At 42.6% G+C, this 20582-nt stretch overlaps 1 protein-coding gene and 1 long non-coding RNA gene across 5 annotated transcripts in view; one reads left to right on the forward strand and one right to left on the reverse strand.

Moving 5' to 3' along the window:
* Gm30164 overlaps positions 1–9098 on the reverse strand; it is a 38242-nt gene extending 29144 nt beyond the window's left edge. For both annotated transcript variants that reach the window (XR_003948984.1, XR_003948983.1), the window contains exon 1: positions 4622–9098. This is a non-coding gene — a long non-coding RNA (predicted gene, 30164). The remainder of the gene's footprint in view (positions 1–4621) is intronic.
* Positions 1–20582, forward strand: part of Plekhg1 (pleckstrin homology domain containing, family G (with RhoGef domain) member 1) — a 227053-nt gene that overhangs the window by 10205 nt on the left and 196266 nt on the right. The window lies entirely within an intron of this gene.

Genomic DNA, 20582 nt, shown 5'->3' on the forward strand with positions numbered 1-20582 from the left:
GGTTCACTATGATTGGCCTGTTGTTTCTCAGCATGTAACAAGGCAAAATACTGTAGAAATAACAACAGGGAAAGCTGTTCACATTACAGTCACTAGCAAGCAGAGAGGGGATTCCCCAATATCAGCTTCAAGGGCAGGTTTCCAAAAACCTCATTTCCTCCAGCTAGGTCCTAATTTCTAAAGGTTCTACTATCTCCTAACAGCATCAGAGGACGGTTGAGAGACTTACAGACCCAGTAATTTAGGGACTAAGCATCTAATACATGGGCTTTGGTAGGACACGATTATCCAAAAGATAACAGGGACTTTCTAAAGCCAAAGCACAGCAGGGAATAGCCTCTGAGTCAAAGTTGAGTCAGAACAAATGAGTGATTTTGAGGAGATCTGAGAAAAGAATGGTCTAGAGGGAAAGATAAGTATGGAGAATCTTATAGAGTGGGGGAAACACAGATGTGTGTGAGAAGGGTAATCTGTAAGGGAGAGACAATGCTGAGGAGAGAGGCAGAGGCTAAGTTGTGCCCGTTTGGGGGATATGCAAGATGTTTGCCGTGGTTCAGGATGTGACATCAGGCTATGGGAGGGTTTGAAGCATAAGAGTCACATACCCTAGTTAATGGCTAGTTATTTCTCTGGCTACTCAGAAGAGAGATGTATTAGAAAGTTCTGGATTCAGACAGAGCTACAGTGATACAGAAGAAGGTCAGTCACTGAGGAGTTGGTGAGGAGCAGGCAGCTTAGGAACTGAATGTGGTCCAAGATGGTTGCTCTAGAAGAGACGCCTGGGGTCGTGAGAAGCATTGTCACTAGGATTTGCTTTGCGTCCCCTACTCAGATTTCACTTCTGTTACCTTCTGTGTCTCATCTACACACAGTAGAGTAGCATATGCCTGACACTCTTCATGACACCATGAGCAATCTCATCTCACTGCCTACTCACAAGGCCAGTCCCCTTTCTTTCAGCTCTTAGCTCCCTCTAGCCCACCACTTAGGATGTGGTTGTATATGTACAAGTGTGTATGGTTGTATGGTTGATAAGTACATTTCATGTGCACACATGCATAGCAGGCATGTAGTGGTCAGGTTTTTGGGTAGAGTGGTTTCTAGTGTAGGTCTTTGGGTGCCTTCCACATTTGTTTGTTTGTTTATTAGCTTTCTCATTGGCCTAGAACATTGCCAAGCAGACTAAGTTAGTTAGCTGTGAACTTCCAGGATCCTCCTGTCTCTGTCTCCTATCTCCTGGCTATGATGGTGTCAGGGGCTCACACCACTGAACCCAACTTTTAACAGGGGTTCTTGGGATTCAAATTCAGGCGGTCATGTTTGTGAGGCAGATGTTTTCCTTACTGAACCATCTCCGCATCCCTTGATGTGTTCATCTTGATGTTCATTTAATTAATCATCTTCCCTCTCTAGATCACCAGCTCCTTGAGAGTAAATACGGGCCAACTCACTTTTCCTCTTACTAAGGAAATTAGCTTGATAAAATATTAGGGAAAACAAAGCCCCGTTTCTATTTCAGTTGAGAGCTAGAAATTCTGAGCAGGTAGCAAAAGATATAAATAAGAGAGAAGGAGGAAGAAGAGAAAGAAGAAGAGGAGGAAAGGGTTTAAGTGAGATAAGGAAAAGAGGAGACTAAGAGAGGAAAGAGAAAAAAGATGGAAAGAAAGCTTCCCAGGGAGAACTGAGCTACTAATTCATTAACAGTTCTTTAGAAAGTGGTTTTGATCTACCAATGTTCTTTCATGGGCATGCTCTCTCACTTTAAACATCTTGGGCGTCTGTAGTAAAGGCTGTGCTCTGTAAGCGTGCCTGTTCATTGCTGTCTCTCTTGTAGAACTCTGCCCTCTAGCCATGCTATGGCCATTGCCATTTACCCACAGGAGATCCTCAGAAGGTCATGCTTACTAATATTCCCCCATAAAAAGGGTGGAGGGCTCATGAGTTATAAATGATTTCTTTTCCCTAACAATTGCTGTTGGGGGAGTGAGGAAGACTTCCTCAGTAGTGTAGCTGACCATAAGTTGCCCATGATCATGTAAGCAGCCTCTAACTCCTGGTCCTTTGAATAACCAACCTTCACCAATGATCCTGTAAGAGACCCTTCACTGGTGCTCCCGTAGTCAGTCTCAATTAAACCCATTGAACCCATTGGTTCATCAAGATAGCCTTAAATGAAGTCTTTTTTTTTCCTTTTAATCTGTCTTTGGTGCCCTGTCTTAGTCAAGGTTTCTATTCCTGCACAAACATCATGACCAAGAAGCAAGTTGGGGAGGAAAGGGTTTATTCATCTTACAATTCCATACTGCTGTTTATCACCAAGGAAGTCAGGACTGGAACTCAAACAGGTCAGGAAGCAGGAGCTGAGGCAGAGGCCATGGAGGGATATTCTTTACTGGCTTGCTTCCCCTGGCTTGCTCAGCCTGCTCTCTTATAGAACCAAGACTACCAGCCCAGAGATGGAGCCACCCACAAGGGGCCTTTCCCCCTTGATCACTTATTGAGAAAATGCCTTACAGTTGGATCTCATGGAGGCATTTCCTCAACTGAAGCTCCTTTCTCTGTGATATCTTCAGCTGTGTCAAGTTGACACACAAAACCAGCCAGTACAGTGCCCCATCTGGAACATTTGTCTAACTCTGGTAGTCATACAAAACTGCCTGTCTCTATCTTGCTGTAAACTTGCAAACTCAACAGAGGATTGTGTCTATTTTGGAACAGAAGTAACTACCAGAGATACTGTAATAAAAAGAAATTTTTGTAATACCCCAAATCAGCTGAGTGACCTTTATATACTTCTAAATGAAGTATCAACAATGGCCAAAGATGACACACATCCCCTTTTGCATCTGGAGAAGCATCTTGAACCTTTCTTTGGTAAGGAATGTGTTTGTTGGGACATAGCAATCACACCCAGTTCATCCTTCTACTCACAGCAGAGACTACCCTGTTGACCTTGAATCAGTGGTTTGACCTTGAATTGTCACCCAGTCCTCTTTTCTTACTCTCTGGTAGAAGTCTGTTCAATGGCTATGCATGATTATAATGTATGGTAATGTTCAGACTGGAGTACAAGGTTGCTAGCCTGTGAATGCAATACCAAATGTGGAAAGGCTGCTTTTATTATTCTCAGGATCAGAATTAATCAGTCTTATTATAGGAAAAATATGCCTAGATCAAACTGAAGAATGTTAAATGGTACAGTAATTTCCTTACGATGAATAATCTCAGTTTGCAAAGGCAGGTCTAAGATGCCTATTTATATTAAAAGAGAATGGATTCTACTAGCCTGGTTTTAATGATTACACTGATTAGAAAAATCGTCAACTTCTGGAATATTCTGACAAACTTTCTGACTCAAGTAGTAAGGCTCAGTAGTGTTTCAAAATAAGTCAATAAAAAGAGGGAAACTCTGTGATGCCATAGGTTGGCCTGAGCCTCCAACTTCTATTCTAATCTTTTCTGAGATCTATCTATCTGGCTTTTATACAGCTGACTCAGTCACCCACTCACAGTCTCACTTCCAGACAGACCCCTAACTTCTTGCCCCTCCCCCACATCATTTTTGCAATTCTTTTTAACAGCACCACAATTCAACGATCATAGCAAGGCATTTTTTCTCTTTCCTGCATGCTCTAGCCAATAAGCAACAACTTATAAGGTCTTCAATCTATATTCACCCACCCATGTGTCTTCACCATCCTTTTAGAATCCTGCCTCTTAACTGAACTATTAGAATACCCTTTATGGTCACACTAAAGGTTGTACTAAGACCAAATCAGAACACTGAGTGCATTTCCAGGGGTCTCTTTTGTTGGTTTAATTCCTGTGAGGTTTGGTAGGAAACATAAAATAGAGATAGATATGCAAGTCCCAGATGTAAGGTATTTAGGGCTTCTTGGTCACATCCCTCTCTTATAGCTGAGCATGAGCCCATAAATAGGCTTTCTTTGCAAAGTCCCCAGATTCCAACTATTTTATCTGGTCTTCAGTGATTTCATTTGGTCTGGTCATGGTCACCTCTCCCTAGGGTATTGCCATAGGTCTAATTTGTCCCCTTGCTTACATCTCAATTGAAAACTCTCTGTTTTCTGTACAGCACCAAAGTGACCCTGTCCATTGTTAGTTATATTGACCTTATCTGTGTATCCCCATCTCATTCGGCAGAAGCTAGCTCATGGGGCATCATAAGATATACTCCCTAGCCTAGTCCTATACTAGGTCTCATCTCCTATTGCTCTCATCTCATCTCATCTCATCTCATCTCATCTCATCTCATCTCATCTCATCTCATCTCATCTCACCATCTCATCTCCTGGTACTCTGTTGTACTCTCCATTAGCCCACTGTCCTCCTTGTGACTCTTAGACATTCTAAGCTCCAGCCCATTTTTATAACCACTGCCTGGAACATTCTTGCCTGCCTACCAGGGCCTTGCTGTCCCTGTCTCTTGTTGGTCTCGTGCTTAGGTGTCCCCTTACTAAAGAAATGCCTGATCCCTTTTATAGAATTAGAGTGCATAAAATTCTCGCAAGTACATCCTTCTTGCCCCACTTCATTTTTATGGCTACCTTTTATCAACACGTATAATAGGAATTACTTGACTATTGCCTGTTTTCCTCACCTTTACCAGGGGAAAGGTCACAGTTGTTCACTCTGTGTTTCCAACACTTTAGTGCAGCACCCATCATGGAGAGAAGGTTAAATGTTTGTTCATTGAGTTGACGTTGCTTTGTAATAGATGTTGGGTTGCCATCTGTTTGGTATGTTCTAGTGCCCAATTCTTTTACATCATATTCTAGAACAGACACTAACAGCCTGGAATATTGTGAGTGGCTGAATAGTGATGGTGACAATGGAGGTGGTGGTAATGGTTGTGATAATGCTGGTGGGTGTGGCGAAATTGATGGTGATGGTGGTGATGATAATGGTGATGATGTGAGAAGGAGCTGGATATAGAAGTGAAAAAGAAGATAGAAAACCCCTCTCCCATGATTCCCCCTTCTCCATTCTTGGTCTCAATGTCTTGGGCTTATGGAGAAGTGTCCAGAGGAATACCTTACTCTTTGCTGGAAAGTTTACTTTCTAGCCTCATCTTATCTAGATTTTCTGTATCACTGTGCCCTACATCTTCCCTCTGCTCCATTCAGCTTCTGCCTTCTAGGTCCTCATCAAAGCAAGCAGTGCGGCATAAGGTGTGATAGTTGAAGATTTCAACTCTGGAGCTAGACCTGGGTTCAAAGCCAGCTTTATCATTCAGAGGTTCACTTGTCTTGAACAAAGTGGTCAGCCCCTGTAGGCCTAGGCCCATCGTCTTACACATGGGAAATACATAACAACTTCCTGGAGTTGTGCTGGGGATTGAATCAGTCACCCTTTAAAATGCTTGCAGAGCCCTGTCCTAACAAAGAAAAAGTTAGGTAAATGTTAGTCATTATTTTCATCAAATTTCATTAAAGCAACTTTTATAAAATTCAAAATATCCTCTTATTTCTCAAAAACATATGTATTTATTATTTTTATTATTTCTTGGGTATTAGCTCCTTACCCTAATATAGATTGTCAGCTTATCCATGTCTTGTATTTGACAATTATATAAAATAAATATCACATGGATGTGGGAAGGTTATGTTTATCTACCCACCTCTCGCCTCCCTTCTGTGATCTAATTGACATACCATAAATTGCTATTTGTTTATTATCTTTCTAAGTTCCTTGGAGGGAGGAATGAGTCCTCTAATTAGGGAAATTTCCAAGCAGAGGTAAGCAGAGAACACACTGTAATGAACCCCCACATTCCCGACCTCAACATTCAGCAGTCACAACTCCATGCCAGGCCTAGTTCATCCATTTTCCCTCCCCTACTTTAAATTAAAAGTAAATACTAAGACCGGGGTATAGTTCAGTACTAGTGTGGGCTTAGTGAGTGCAAGGACCAAGGTTCTGTTCTCAGCCCTTTCCAAAAAAGCAGTTTCCAGATGTGTTATTTTGCTTGCAGATACTTCACTTTCTGCCTGACACACTTGACTACCACTGCACAACTCTGATGAAAACAACACAACTCCTTACTACTCACTTCTACCCTGCCTTCAGTCTATTTAAGTCTCTAGGAGCAAGATCACTCATGTTTAGCTTACAGTTGTACCCCCAGCATATAATAGGTAAGGCAATGCTTAAACAAATCAATGAACAGTTATATTTAAACATAACGCTATTTAACAAAACAGTGTAAATGATGCTTGTGGTCTTGGGTTACTGGTTTTTGATTCTTTGGCTAAGATGAAGGGCGGGGGGGACTGGGGCTGAACTGATAATGTAGGCCACAGGACTTGTATGGTAACTGAGGCGTGGTTGCTAGGTCCTTCCTAGAGGAAGAAATGAAAGCGCAAAAGTGTACATACATGAGTTCACAAAAGAAGCCCAGATGATCCATAGCAGTATTGATATCTGCATGTATCAGACTGTCACAGATTCTGTGATCCTTCTAGGTGTGGTATTGGGAGTTAAGGTGAAGGGGAATTCAGTAGTGACAAAAGGAGAGATTAACATTTCCTCACAGGTCTGAATTAGTTCAGGGCTAGCAACTGACCTCTACCTAAAAATTCAAACTTCTGCTTTCCTATCCTGAGACATGACATCTCACTCATGAGTAGACACAAACCAAATTAAAATTAAGAGCTGTGCTATTGCAGAAGGAAAAGGTGACCATTTGGAAGGCAACTTGTCTGGCAATAGAGGAACAATGAATCTGGTAAGATGTGGCAGACCAGGAGGGACTGTGGCCACAGTCCTTAGGCTAACCTCTTCAGGTGCTTATGAGCTGGGTCTTACAGACCTAGCTGACTATGGAGGTGTTTTCTTCTGGGGATAAATCTGTGTCTAACATGTCTATCAGCTGTTGGGATGCCACACTTAGGGAATAGTACATGCTAGTGTTGACCTAAGAACTGGACACTTTCAGCTAACACTTCCAAATTCTGCCTGGAGGAGAAACCATTGAAGATGACAGTCATCAGAGGCTTGCCGATAATTCATGGTGACAAGAAGCACTTGAAAACCAATGTGAGCTTTCCCACTTGGGTAATGTCCTGTCAGAACAAGTTTCACCTGAAAACAGAAGTACAATCTCTAATAGCTCAAATTTGGATTGACCTGATGAATCAGAGGAATGACTGGATATTCTCAACCTACTACGATATAGTCAAAGCACGGGTAAATGTGGATGTTTAGAGTTTATGGCTTGAACAGAGGGAGGTACAGTTTGAATATTATTAAGAAGACAAGAAACCAAGCAGCCAAGATGAAAGAATTGAATTTTCAATGTGTATTTTCAGAAATGTTAATTCTGCCTTTTTTCTTCTTCTTCTTTTGCACATTCCCAGTGAATTACAGGAAATCTTTGTAACTGGGTCTCCTGGGTTTGGACAGCTTGTTAGTTAGAAAAACACTCATTTGGTGGTATGCTTTGGGTGAAGATTATAGCATCCATTATGCTCCACTGATTTTGAAGAAAAACAATCCATTTAATCACACTTGTTTTTGTGGTGGCCTTCAGAAGAATTAAGAGACTTCCTTTAAGGGAAAAAAAAAAAGTTTGTGTTAAAACAGTACTTTTATCACACCAGAACTGTTGTTGCTTCCGGAATTTCAAAATGTGATGTTCAAGTGAAATTTAAAAGCAATCAAGGACTAGTTAACCAGTTAATTGCTTGCCCGGCAAAATTGACTCATATTTTCAGATGTACCTCAAATGGCCCTTAGAAGGAAGGGTATCTATGTTTTTATCATGAACCTCTATACAGAATGCTGTATCTCTTTGGCAGAATTTCCCATAGAAATCAGGAAGGCTGGTCTGGTTTTATAGGTTATTTCTTTCTGAGCTGCCTAAGGAAGTTACAAATGTCAGTGTGGATGGTGAGCTCTGAATGCAACCATCCAACTGGTCTAAGTCAGCCTGTGAGGCCAGGCAAGAGAGTCAGGCAAGAGAGCCCTCCCCATGGCTTATAAATGCAGGGGATTTCCTTCCATTCTCTGAGCACAGACAAACCCATTGCAGCTCACTGATGGTCATATCAGCAAGCATTGTTTCATGGAAGGCCTGGGGTGTGGGAACAAGTCTACAGAGGGGAGGGAATTCATTCAAACCCAGGAACAGAAGAAAGTGGATGCAGAGAACAGAGGGAGTTAGGCGTGAGGTCTCTTTGTGTGATGTGCTGTGTATGGACAGTGGTTGTACACAGGAGACATACATATACATACACAAGGTTTACTATAAATTACACTGACATGTAATGCAATTTTGAAATAATAACATAAAGGGGGTGATTTTATGGATATGTCTACTGATGCTTGCCCAGCTTATATTTACATTCAACATAAATAAACAAATATAATTTCAACATGAATACTGTTTCATGTTTTCTGTTATATTAATGAGTAGGCCAATGAGCTGGGGGCAGAGCTTAGTTGGTAGAGTACTTGTCAACTGTGCACAGAGCTCTGGGTTCCATTCCCAGTGTTGTATAAACAAAGTGGAGAGGTACATACCTGTAATCTTAGCACTCAGGAGGTAGATGCAGTAGAATCAGAAGTTCAAAGTCCTCCTCTGTTGTACAGTGAGTTCAATGCTATCCTTGGATACACTGGACCTCCATCTCAAAACAAAACAACAAATAAGACAAAAGTGAGACAAGAAAAGTCTGTCTTAATGTGTTGCTCATTCATCAGCCACAGAGGCTGTTTTGAATCAGATAATTAGTGTCTAATATAGCATTTGATTTCTTTAGTGTAGCAACTCCATATACTACATTGTTTATATTTAATCTGTATTGTTATTTACCCTATTGCTTGCTAAGACATGAAGAAATCATGGGAGGAGGCAGACCTGTGCTCATTCAGATCTTTGACTGACCCTAGTCAGGTGCCAGACATCTGTGACACTCTCAGCCTAGCAAAAAAAGGTTGATTCAGGAGTGACTCAGTTCTGTGACTCCTGGTCACATTTAAGCCTGCTCTGGACAAGAGATTGCAGCAGTAACCTGCTGTCCTTTGTCTCTGTCCCCAATGCTCCTCCAGGATTTGTGCAGGAGTGTACAAGTCAATCCCATCGTCCCATTAGTGACCATTGTGTCTGCCCAGTTCTTCTTAACCTAAGGGAGGGGTAAACAGGATATAATATCATGTTTCATGTGTTTTTATTTGGTTGTTCTATATTTTTTAAGATAATCTGGCTATGTTGCCCAGGCTGCCATTGAGCTCACGATCATTGTCTCAGTGCCCCACATCAACGGGACTAGAGTTAGATACCATACAGTTGGCTTTTGATCATCTTTGAAATGGCCATTTCTTTTTCTACTTGGCTTCCCTATGGGTTTTTCTTGTTTATTCTAGGGCTCATCAATAGAGGCATAGATGCACATTTTTATTCATTAAGTTGTCATATATCTTCTTATTTCTGTTTAATCCATTCTTTGCCCTTGGTACCTGGGATGTAGGGCTGATTGACACTGAGACCACACCTTTTGGGACTTATGTTCTGTAGGAGACAGAGATAGACAAGATTATAACCATTATTCTCAGGAATGATCAGGACAGTGAAGAATGTAGAGAGGAGTAAAGATTACGGAAGAGAAGGCCAGGCATGATGGTGCATTCCTTTAATCCCAACACTTAGAAGGCAGAGATAGGTGGATCTCTGTAAATTTGAGGCCAGCCTGATCTACATAGTGAGCTTCAGGCTAGCCAAGGCTGCATAGTGAGACTGTGTCTTCATAAAACCAAAACAGAAACAACCATGATTAGGAAAGAGAGTTTCTTGACTTACCAATCCCACTATATCATGGATGCTGAATCTTATCTGTTGGTGTGTAAGGTGGTCGACAGCCCATTCATTCTGCTTCTGCCAAAAACAAGAAATCCGCAGACCCAGTGGATTAGACCTTTAACACCTTTGTTACTTTACCTCCCTTAGTTTTTGAACTTTAAAAGGAATTTAATAATTCTGGACTCCAAATGTAACTGATCTGTAATGATGCTCAAAATGTTTCTGATTTGGGGATTTGGTGCTTCATAGGGGTGCTCAGACAGTAGGGGTCATGCCATGCAAAATCCAAATATCCAAACAGCAGCAGTGAAAAAGACCTCCCAAGTCTCAAGCAGTTGTGGTCTAAGCATGTCAGATGAGGGAGTCTTAGTTTGCAGTACTGAGTTTGAAGAGGTGCTAAGAAGAATAATGGAGTCAAAACCTGCAAGGTACTCAGCCAGTGTCTGGTAGGCAGTCCTCACATGTTAATTCCAGTTACAAGTAATAGTGATGGTGGTAACTGGTGCCTTTGGCTTACACAGAGACCTTGTTCCAGAATGACCCATACTGATATTCTTCTGGAATCAGAAGAGCATGACAATCTCTCAGAACATCAGCTTCCCACTGAAAAATGAGATCATACTAACCTACCTACCTCAGATAGTATGCATGTGCATGCCTCTGTGTGTGTGGGTGTGTGTGTGGGTGTGTGTGTGTGGTGTGTGTGTGTGTGGTGTGTGTGTGTGTGGTGTGTGTGTGGGTGTGTGTGTGTGTGGTGTGTGTGGGGGGTGTGTGTGGGGTGTGTGTGTGGGGGGGGTGTGTGTGGGGGGGGATCTGGTAATAGCAGAGACCCAAACCAAGCAATACAGACTCTAATTTTGGATGTTTTTCTTTGCTTTTGTGCTCATTTCTGTTCTTGTGACATCTTATCAGAGGAATACACTGTGTGGGACTGTGGTTGACTTCAGGTGGCTGTTGACAGAGGCATATTGAATCTAACTCACATTTCAGTCTCCAACCTTCACGACCCACCTTGACACAGCTCCCTTTCTACAGTTCTGGCCCCCGCTCAGATCTGTTTACATGAGCCAGTCAAAGTTTCTTATTATTTGATGATGAACAGGCTGACGAGACTATCATGTTGTCAGGACTGGGCATTTGTTAAAGGAGCACATCTTGATAAAAGCAGACCACCACAGGGGTGTTGCTCTGGGCTCTATTCCAGATGTGGGAATGAATGTTTCCTTCAGCCCAAAGGTAAAGAATAAACAGTTCATATGTTTTACTACCTATTAACCACCAAGAGAAACATTCCTAGTGACAGGCTTGGTTTTGAAATGTATAAAAGATCAAAATGAGCAGAGATGCCAAGTTGTGCTCAACATGTGGGTAGCTTAGTAGGTTACCTATCCTGTCCTCTGTCTACTGCTCACCCACATGGGTTAATCTTCAGAACCAAAGCTTTTCAGGCCCACAGAGTGGTACCCCAAGATTCTCCTGCTGCACTGCCACTTTGAGACAAGTGAGAGCTAGAGCCACAGGCCCACTACCACATAGGCCATATGCATTCCTGGCTTCCCCTTTTCATAAAGTGAGCGCAAGACTCTGATCTGTCCCTTAGTCCTCCCAACTAGTTTACCTCCGGGAAGCTCTTCACTCAGGGCATGTGCTGTGAGGAACACCCTCTCTCTGCAGCCCCTGGTCACCCGGGGCTGCAAGTGCTTATCCCATCAGGAGACTGCACACTTTTCCTTTAGGTTGAATAAGACATCAGTGTTGGGTTCCAGGGACTCACACACATGCACACCTTGGCGCCCAAGCCTGTGCTAGGACCTTTTATGGAATAGAAAACAAAAGGGGAATTTTAGAGGCGCACCTGATTCTCTCAAGGAGGAAAGCCTGGCTACCCTGCATTGTTCCTTTTGTGTCCAGTAGACATGGATTATTAATTAACATCTTGATTTTTCCTGTGGGAAATGAGCAAGCGCCTTGTAGAGAGCACGTCTGTTATTTGTGTGAGGCATCCAGTGTGTCAGAACACATTCTCACAGTTTTGCTTTTCTTGACCCTGACCTCACTGCAGTGCCACTCCTCTGATAACTCAGAAGTCAGATCCGTCTGATGCCATCATCCTTTACACCACACAGGTGCAGACAAAAAATAAAAAGCAGGAGGGGAGGCCTTTTGTTCTGTTTTCCAAGTTGGGAGGCCTTTTGTTCTGATTTCCAAGTTAAACAGCCTTGAGAAGATCACTTGACCACTTTTGTTAGCTGTGTAGTGAGGCTCTATGGCAGTCCCGTTTGCTAGTAGGATTGCAAAGAGCTGGATAGTTGAGTTCTTCCATTGCCTCCTCATCAATGGAAGGTGGGTGTTCATCACATGCCTAACAAGTATTGCTTGCTTGGCCTGTGCCTAGCTTGTCTATCTCATTTCCCTATGATGGACTTGGGAGAAGAGATGTGAGCTGGCAAATAGCTCTCAACCTCAAGAGACTTCGGGGCATGGCAGCCATTGCTAACATGATGTCATAGCAGCTTCACTTCACTGGGCCTGCTCCAAACGAGACCTGTCAATAGCTAATTACTGATTGCGAAGGGGCTCGTAATCCCCCTCCGGACCCCTGCCACACACACTCTGAATTATTGTCAATGAGTAGATTCTGGGGAGGGAGAGTCATTGCCTTCAGTTGTATCCCAAGCAGTGGTGAACCCACCAGGTCATGACTAAAGTCAGAGGGTCACAAAACAAAACCAAATGAAGGGAATGAAAACAGGAGCCTGTGGGGAGGGAGTGGAAACCACAGGGTAATGAAAAAGAGAAGGTTCTATTATTCATGTACAAAACTGTCAAAGAACAGGCTTAAAACAATTAAGCAAAGTGGTGAGGAGGAAGGATAGGGAAGAAGGAGGAAGAAGAGAAAGGCAGAGGGGGAGCAGGAAGGAGGAGAGAAGAATAGAAAAGGATGGGGAAGGAGGAGGGGAAGGAAGAGGGAAGGGGAAAGGAGAGGGAGGGGCAGGGAGGGGGAGGAAGAGGAACAGCAGCAGCAGATTGTCTTCCCTTGTCACCTAGAGTGTGGCCATGGCTCGACTTGAGAATAGACAGTTCTATGAAGCCAGAGCCACCCCAGGCCTTTCCTGTTTGGGTGTGTGTATGTTCTGATCTCATCTGCTGTTACCTCTGGCTTACTCTCCAGCCCTGCCTGCGTGTCTCCTGACTTGCTCACTTTGCCTGGAAAGTGAGCAGTTTTCGATCCTGCCCAGTTTGGGTTTGGGTATTAGTGGTGTGTGTGTGTGTGTCTGTGTGTCTATGTGTCTTTATGTGTGTCTATGTGTGTGTGTGTGTCTATGTGTCTTTATGTGTGTCTATGTGTGTGTGTGTCTATGTGTCTGTATGTGTGTCTATGTGCGTGTCTGTGTATGTGTATGATTGTGTGCCTATGTGTATCTGTGTGTCTATGTGTGCCTATGTATGTATATTTGTGTGTGTGTGTGTGTATATCTGTCTGTGTGTCTCTGTGTCTGTCTGTGTCTTTCTGTGTATCTGTGTGTGTCTCTGTGTATCTGTCTGTGTGTCTCTGTGTCTGTCTGTGTCTTTCTGTGTGTCTCTGTGTGACTATCTGAGTCTGTCTTTGTATGTGTGTCCGTGCATCTGTGTTTATATGTATGTGTGTGTGTGTGTGTGTGTGAGAGAGAGAGAGAGAGAGGGAGAGGGAGAGGGAGAGGGAGAAGGAGAGGGAGAGGGAGAGGGAGAGGGAGAGGGAGAGGGAGAGGGAGAGGGAGAGGGAGAGGGAGAGGGAGAGAGGCGGATGTTTTTATCAACACAAAGGCTTTAATTCAAGAACAAAAGCAGATTTTTAAACTTGCATCTTAAACTTGTAACAAGGCTGAGCAAAGTCATCACAAAGTGCCCCAGCTGTTGAAGTGGATGGACAAAGACCACCTCAGCAGTTTTCCACTGGAAGGTTGTGCATGCTCTGTGCCCACATAAGTCATTCAGGGAGCACCTAGTATCTATAGAATTTCTCATGAATGTCTCACTTGGATCTTATTACCTGGGAAAAGACCCAGCCTCTTCTTCTGGGACTTTCTTCCAGTCCTGCTCCATCAAAGCCCTATGTGTACTCCAGGCAGACTGCAGGTGCTCAAGTCTTGACTCAAACACTCTCTGACTTAGCCCATCTCTCCCTCCTGTCCCCAGCCCCACCAAGAGTCTTCTAGTCTCTCATCCTGACACCTGGGCCTCACTTCCCTGCTTTGTAATGTTCACCTAGCATTACTGTGGAGAACAAATGAGTTTCTAAAGTACACAGGACTATGAGGGTTAATCTTCATTGCCACTGTGATTTAGAGTCACCATGGAAATGAATCCTTGGGCAAACCTGTGGTGACATTCCCACACTAAGCTTATTGAGATGGGAAGACCCATTATAGATATGGGCTGCACTATTCCCTGGGTGGTTTAAAATTAAGTAAAACAGAGAGGGAGCTGACTATGCTTCTCTTTCTGCTTCGTGACCGTGGTTGCAAGTGACCAGGCACTTCACCCTCCTGCCATCATGCTTTTCCTGTCCTAATGGACTCTAGCCTCAGTCTGTGAGCCACATGAACCCATCCTTTCTTAGGTAGCCCTTGTCAGGCATTTTGTCAGTACAATGGCATAAGCAACTGATACAAGACCTAACCCAATGTGAGTGCCACGAATGGCCTTCCATCACCACAAATGGAAGCATTTAACTATACGCTTATAGTCTTATAGACTACGTCATAGAAGAAGAACTTCTTCATAGAAGTCTCATCCACCTCATGGTACCACAGTGTTGTTGCTGTAGGGCATTGTCTGCGGAGGGTAATTTTACTGTGCAAATAGCAGTTGTGTACAATTGTTATGCTGCCACCAGGCGGAATGGTCCAGTGCTCACAGTGACTTCAAACACATTTTTGGATTCATGTATAGGTTAAGGAATAAGACAGGCAGTTACCAAAAATGTTCCACCCATTTATATTTATATTTTATTGTATTTATATTTTTGTTCTGCTTTTGCTTGATGTCTCTAATGAGAACACCGAAGCCCAGGAAAAGAGAACTGTCTTCTGGGTACCTTACACCAAGGAGGGACTCCAAATATGAAGTGTAGAAATCAAAATTCTCAAGACGAAGGGTTCTCTGAGGTGAAAGGGTCCTTTGAGCCATCACAGATGGTAGGTAGAAAAGGACCCACTTCTGAGACAAGTTCCCCCCTGGGTAGTAGGAAAAAAATGTTTCTCTTTAATGAACGTTGGAGGAAGGAAAGCATGTGTTTATTTAGGCCTGTGCTGTCTATGAGCAAATGACAAGGGGGGGTGGGGTTCTGGAAAAGATCCCGATCCATAAAAGGAGGGTCCCCATTCATAAAAGGAGGGTCCCCATCCATAAAATGAGGGTCCCCACCCATAAAAGGAGGGTCCCTACCCATAAAAGGGGGGTCTTGCTGCTTCTGGCTTACTGAGATTGGCAATATAGAGATGTATGTAGGTGACCCTGAGTGTCATTGCAATGGTATTAAGTCAACAGGACGTACTTTGGGGAATGTGAAAAGTCTCTTGTTGGCTTCCCTATCTCCCCACCCACAACCTCTGGCTCTTATCATTTATTTAAGACATGGCAGATATTTTACTGTTATCAAAACCCAAGTTGAATGAAATAAAGCCTGTGGGGTTTTTTTTTTTCATAAAAACTAATGTAATAAATGAACTTTGACTAAATCTTAGACCAACACCATCACTGCCATATGTGTAAAGCACAACTGACAGGCTGCTATTAGATCACTAGAGCCATCACAGAAAAGGACCAGAAGAAGGATGGCAGAAACCATTGAGATTTCTTCCTCATGTTTCTGGATCCTGGCACTCCAAGAAAAGGGTGCTGACAGAGTCTGTCTCTTTGTACACCACTCTGTTTAACTTAGCTCTTGTCTTTTTCCCCATCTTCCAGTCTTTTTGGTATTCTAATGTGTAAAAAATAATTAGGTTTTCCTCCCAACCTCTTAATTCCCAGAAATAGCAACTCTGAGACTAATCACTTAATAAGTGTTTAGGCCATAATCTTTGGCTTGTTCTCAGAGTTGTCCTTAACTTAGTGTCCCTTTTATTCTAACCTGGGTTCAGCTATGTGGCTGGTTTCCTCTCCTTGTCTTCTTACATTCAGCTCTTCAAAGTTCCTGGGGCAAATCTCCCCTTGGTTCTATCCTGAATTCAGCTACCTGCTGGTTTCTGCCTGTCTCTTCCTCAGAGTTCCAGGTGAATCTCTCCTTATTTTATCCTCAGAGTTTCTGCTCGATTATCTCTTGCCTCTAACTATTTTCCAGAATTTTCTCTATCCCTGTCGGATGTCTCACCTATCTTCAGCCTCAGCTCATTGGCTATAAGCTTTTTTATTGACAGGTGATGCATATGAGATATTCTCTCTATACTAATGTCTCCCTATAAAGACATCACTTATATTGGACTGGGGTACCCTAATGACTCCATTTCAGCAGGATTCCCTTTTAAAGACCCTATACTGACATATAGACACTGTCTCAGCTACTAGGGGTAAGAATGTCCTATGCAAAATTTGGGAGACTTAGTACAGCCCAGGACAGACAGATGGACAACTGCTAAACTATGAGCACAAATATTAAGTGGTAATATGGAATTCTTGTTAACTTTTCTAGGTGTAATCATGGGTCATGGTTCAGTAGGAAAGCGACATTTGTGGGGTTCATTGTGTAATGCATAGGGGGAGGGGGATGGAGAACTGCCCCTTACCTTCAAGTGTTCTCTACTAACAGAACTATTTATGGGTAGAAAGAAAACTGACATAATGAGATGGGATGGTGGGAAGGTAATAAAACAGAGGCAACAGACAAAAAATTATGCGAGGAGGGAGTGTTTTCAGAAAGGAAGCATGCGCAAAGACATTTCAGCTATAGATTTGCTGAGAGGAGGGGTGGCTGCTTCAGGGGGCTCTAGGCAGAGGTTCAGAGGGCTTTGGCCTGGCTGTGATCTATCTCTCTTCAAGGCAGGCTGACTGTGCCACTCTCCAAAACCGCAGTACTATCTGTGATCAGCCGTCAGTGTGCATTTGTGTGTCAGTCTGAAGTTCGGATTGAGGACTCTCTGAAGGGCACTGCCTCTGTTCCTTCCTGAGGCTCTCAGGTGAAGGTCACCATTCCCATGTTGAAAGAGCTACTCTGACTCCATCAGGCTGTACATGTGCTCACTGGGCTGTGTTTTCTTCTTTGGCTGTTTTGCTAAGCATTATGGGTTAGATAAGGAGAGGTCCAGGAATAGGTGCTTAGCAACTCCGAAAGGCTCATGCAGAATGCAAGTCCTTAGTTTAGACTCTGTAAGGAGCAATACGCCATTAGGTATGATAGGTAATCTTTTGTTTCCTGAAACAAAAATTAACCTATGTGTGTGTAATTTACCTATGTCTGTGTGTGTTTATAGTTTTTATCCCAATGTAGGTCAAGGCTATGTAGAGCTATTTGAAGTTAACAGTCCTTGAACTCAACTCTCAGTAAGTCCAGGAACACTTATGAAAGAAAAGGTAACGAATAACTGTTCTTTCTAGTGAATAGAACACGCTGAGGAGAGAAGATGAAAAGCCATCGTCTAGGCTCGGGGCATGGCCAGTTTGTTGTAATAGATCAAGGGAAAAGTTTGTTCTCAGGCTCTAGAACTGTGATAAAACCAGGCTAAGTCAGTAAGCCTCTAACACTTATCTTTAACATTTCAAATTTAGGACAAAATATTTATTTAAAAGATAAAAAAATATGTTATGTCTTGAAAGGTGTTTTTGTAGCAGTCAGAGATGGAAACGTTTAAATCATCTTTCTTCCTATACTGTAATTTTAAGCTTCAAAGGCTGCTCCTTAAGAGGCATGCGTCTGTGACAGGCTCCCAGGCCTTACTCCCTTCTGCATGTTTCTGTCTTTGTTCCATTTTCTGCTCTCACTAAATGTTTTCCTTTGTTCAAAAATAAGGGTATCATGTTTTGTTCTGTTAAGATGAATGGACCCTCTCACCATCTAGGGGGGTATCAGTCTCACAGTGAAGAGAAATTGAAATACAAACTAACAGATAACAGTGCCCTCTATTATTTTCAAATTTGTTTATTTATTTACAAGCAAAAATATGTGTGTATGTTAAAGCCATATGTGTCAGAGTACCCAAAGAGACCAGAGATATCAGATCCCTAGAGTTGGGGTTCTAGACAGCTGTGAGTTAGGAATCAAACCCAGATCCTCTGTGAGAGCAGCAACTGCTCTTAGCTGCTGAGTGATCTCCCCAGTCCCCTGTGTTATTTTTGTAAATTAATACTAATATAATTTTAAAGAAAACTTAAGTATTTCATTTCCCTCAGAAAATTTAATGCTTTTAATATTAAAACATTAATCTTGATTTTTAAAAGATCTTTATTATAGGCTAGAGAGATGGTTCGGCCATTAGGAGTGCTTATTACTCTTGCAGAGGACTCAAGTTCAGTTCCTAGCAGCAACATAAGATATTTCACGACTTGTCATAACTTTGACTCTGTAACATCTTTTTCTGGTTCCTTTGGGCATCCACATAAATATCGGTATGTATACACACATGCACATTCAGGCACATAAAAAAAAAAAACACCCAGAACATTTTTATTATCCTGCCTATAGGAAGATTCACTATAACCAACAATGGCAGGTTATTTCAGTACCATTACAGGGTTGACGATGATTGATATAGATTAGTACTTCCTTAGAGGAACTTGGTAAGCCCCCAAGTGCAACAGGCAACTTTAGGAGCAAACTAATATTAACACACCTCAGAAGCGGCTTGTCTTTTCCTTCTGTGAAATGGTGGCGAAATCAGCGCATGCTCAGAGGTGTTCCTGTCGGCCATCTTTGACTCAGTCAGTACGTGTCCCAAAGAGTTCCTGCCTGCCATGCTAACCTTTCAAACACATGCTCCATAGCCTTGAGCCAAGTACAGACCAGAATGTATCCACTGCCTTTCATTCTTGGACTATGACTTTCAACTGAACGTGCTTGGGAATATAGTCTTTAACTCTGCGAGCTTAGGAATGTGCTGGCTCCTACGGTGTTTCTCTATATAAATATTTATGGGCTCCCTTCATAAAACCTCCATACTTTCCATGGTGAAGGATAAACACTGCTTTGAAATACCTCCATTCTCTCCCTACCCACTGCAGGGAATAAGCCTATCTCCATTCATAAAAGAAAGAATAATAAAAAGGCATTTATGGGTCTACAGGTATGAACTTAGATTTACTGTGTTCTACACTAACACATAGATTTCATCTTTTAGGGCTGTGGGAAGTTCATGTGTCTTGTCTGGAGAGCTGCTTATAACGATCTGTGTCAACATCTGCTCCTGCAGTTAGGAAAGATCTCCGCCCCTTCCTTGAACACTATTAGTGTTTATTACCATCTGTGATCATTAGAAACTTAAATCCACAATTACAGAGATAATAGTAAAGAACCGCTGTCCTCCTGATTTCTAAAACATGTTCCTGTGTAACATAAGGCATTTTATGGGATACATGGCTCAAGCTTATGCACAAAGAAATGGTATAAAATTTATAAGTAGCCACACGAAGATGAGATTTTTATAGAGAACCTGTTCTTGTAAGGGTGAGTGTCCTAAGTTTAACTCCTCCTCTGTCTGCCATATGGATAGCAGATTGAGTCCAAAACAAATGTTTTAGGTGCCTGGTACTCCTGCAATGACCATCAGGGAGAACACTGTTGTTGGGGTAATGACTTCGGCATTTGAACTGCCACATTCAGAGTTTGAATGGAATATGGTTCTGGTCGTATTCTCCCCAAAGTTGGATCATTCTGTTTTGTGGTAATTTACCAACACTGGTGTGTATGTGTGTGTATGTGTGTGTATGTGTGTGTGTGTGTGTGTGTGTGTGTGTGTGTGTGTGTGTGTGTGTGTGTTTGTGATACGTTTCAAAGGAGATGTTGAGCTGATAGAAAGCCTTTGACTGTGAGAAGAGGGTAGAATGGTGGCTTTCTGTAGCTAAGGCTTCTCTTTAGAGCCCATTGAGATCAGTTTTTACAGTGCTCTCAGCAAATAGACATTTGTTTGAGGATGGTATGTAGGTGAGAAAACATGTAAACACAGACACACAGACACAGAGATAAACACACACACACATATTCTTGCTCTGATATGTTACATTATCCCCTCTCAGTCATAATTATGGCTTGACTTGATTTGTGGAATTCAGAGTTGAATTTGGCTAGTTCAATGGAGTTACATAATTTCCTGTCCTTACTATTGGTGATATTATAATTTTTCAGGGAGAAGAAGGCAGTTCTCAGACCATTAATTTATCTGAAGAATAGCAATATGTACTGTACCAATATCCCCCCAGGTGATTGACAAGCACCCTGGATTGAGAGAAGCTATGCCCAGCTGTGGAGCAAGGACTGAGCACCATCATCATCTTTATTCAAAGATGCTGATGGCTAGAGGGCTGGATGCCAGTGGAAATGGAGATATCAGGCTGGAAGCATACAAGAGGAAGAGAGAAGGGATCAGCTGAAAGGAGAGTAGGAGGGGAGGAAATCAGGGGAGAAGAGAGGAGGGCAGGAGATTTCTATTGAGACATTGGAGTGAAGAAACTGGAAAACTAGCCTCTTCTCCAGTGTTCTAGAATACAGACCTTGGGCTCATTTGCATGTGATGGGTAAGATTCTCTGGCACCAGTTTGGAGCTTGTACCTTCTGCATGTGTGAGCAATGCTTGCC

Source organism: Mus musculus, chromosome 10, assembly GCF_000001635.26.
Source record: "Mus musculus strain C57BL/6J chromosome 10, GRCm38.p6 C57BL/6J".
NCBI lineage: Eukaryota > Metazoa > Chordata > Mammalia > Rodentia > Muridae > Mus > Mus musculus.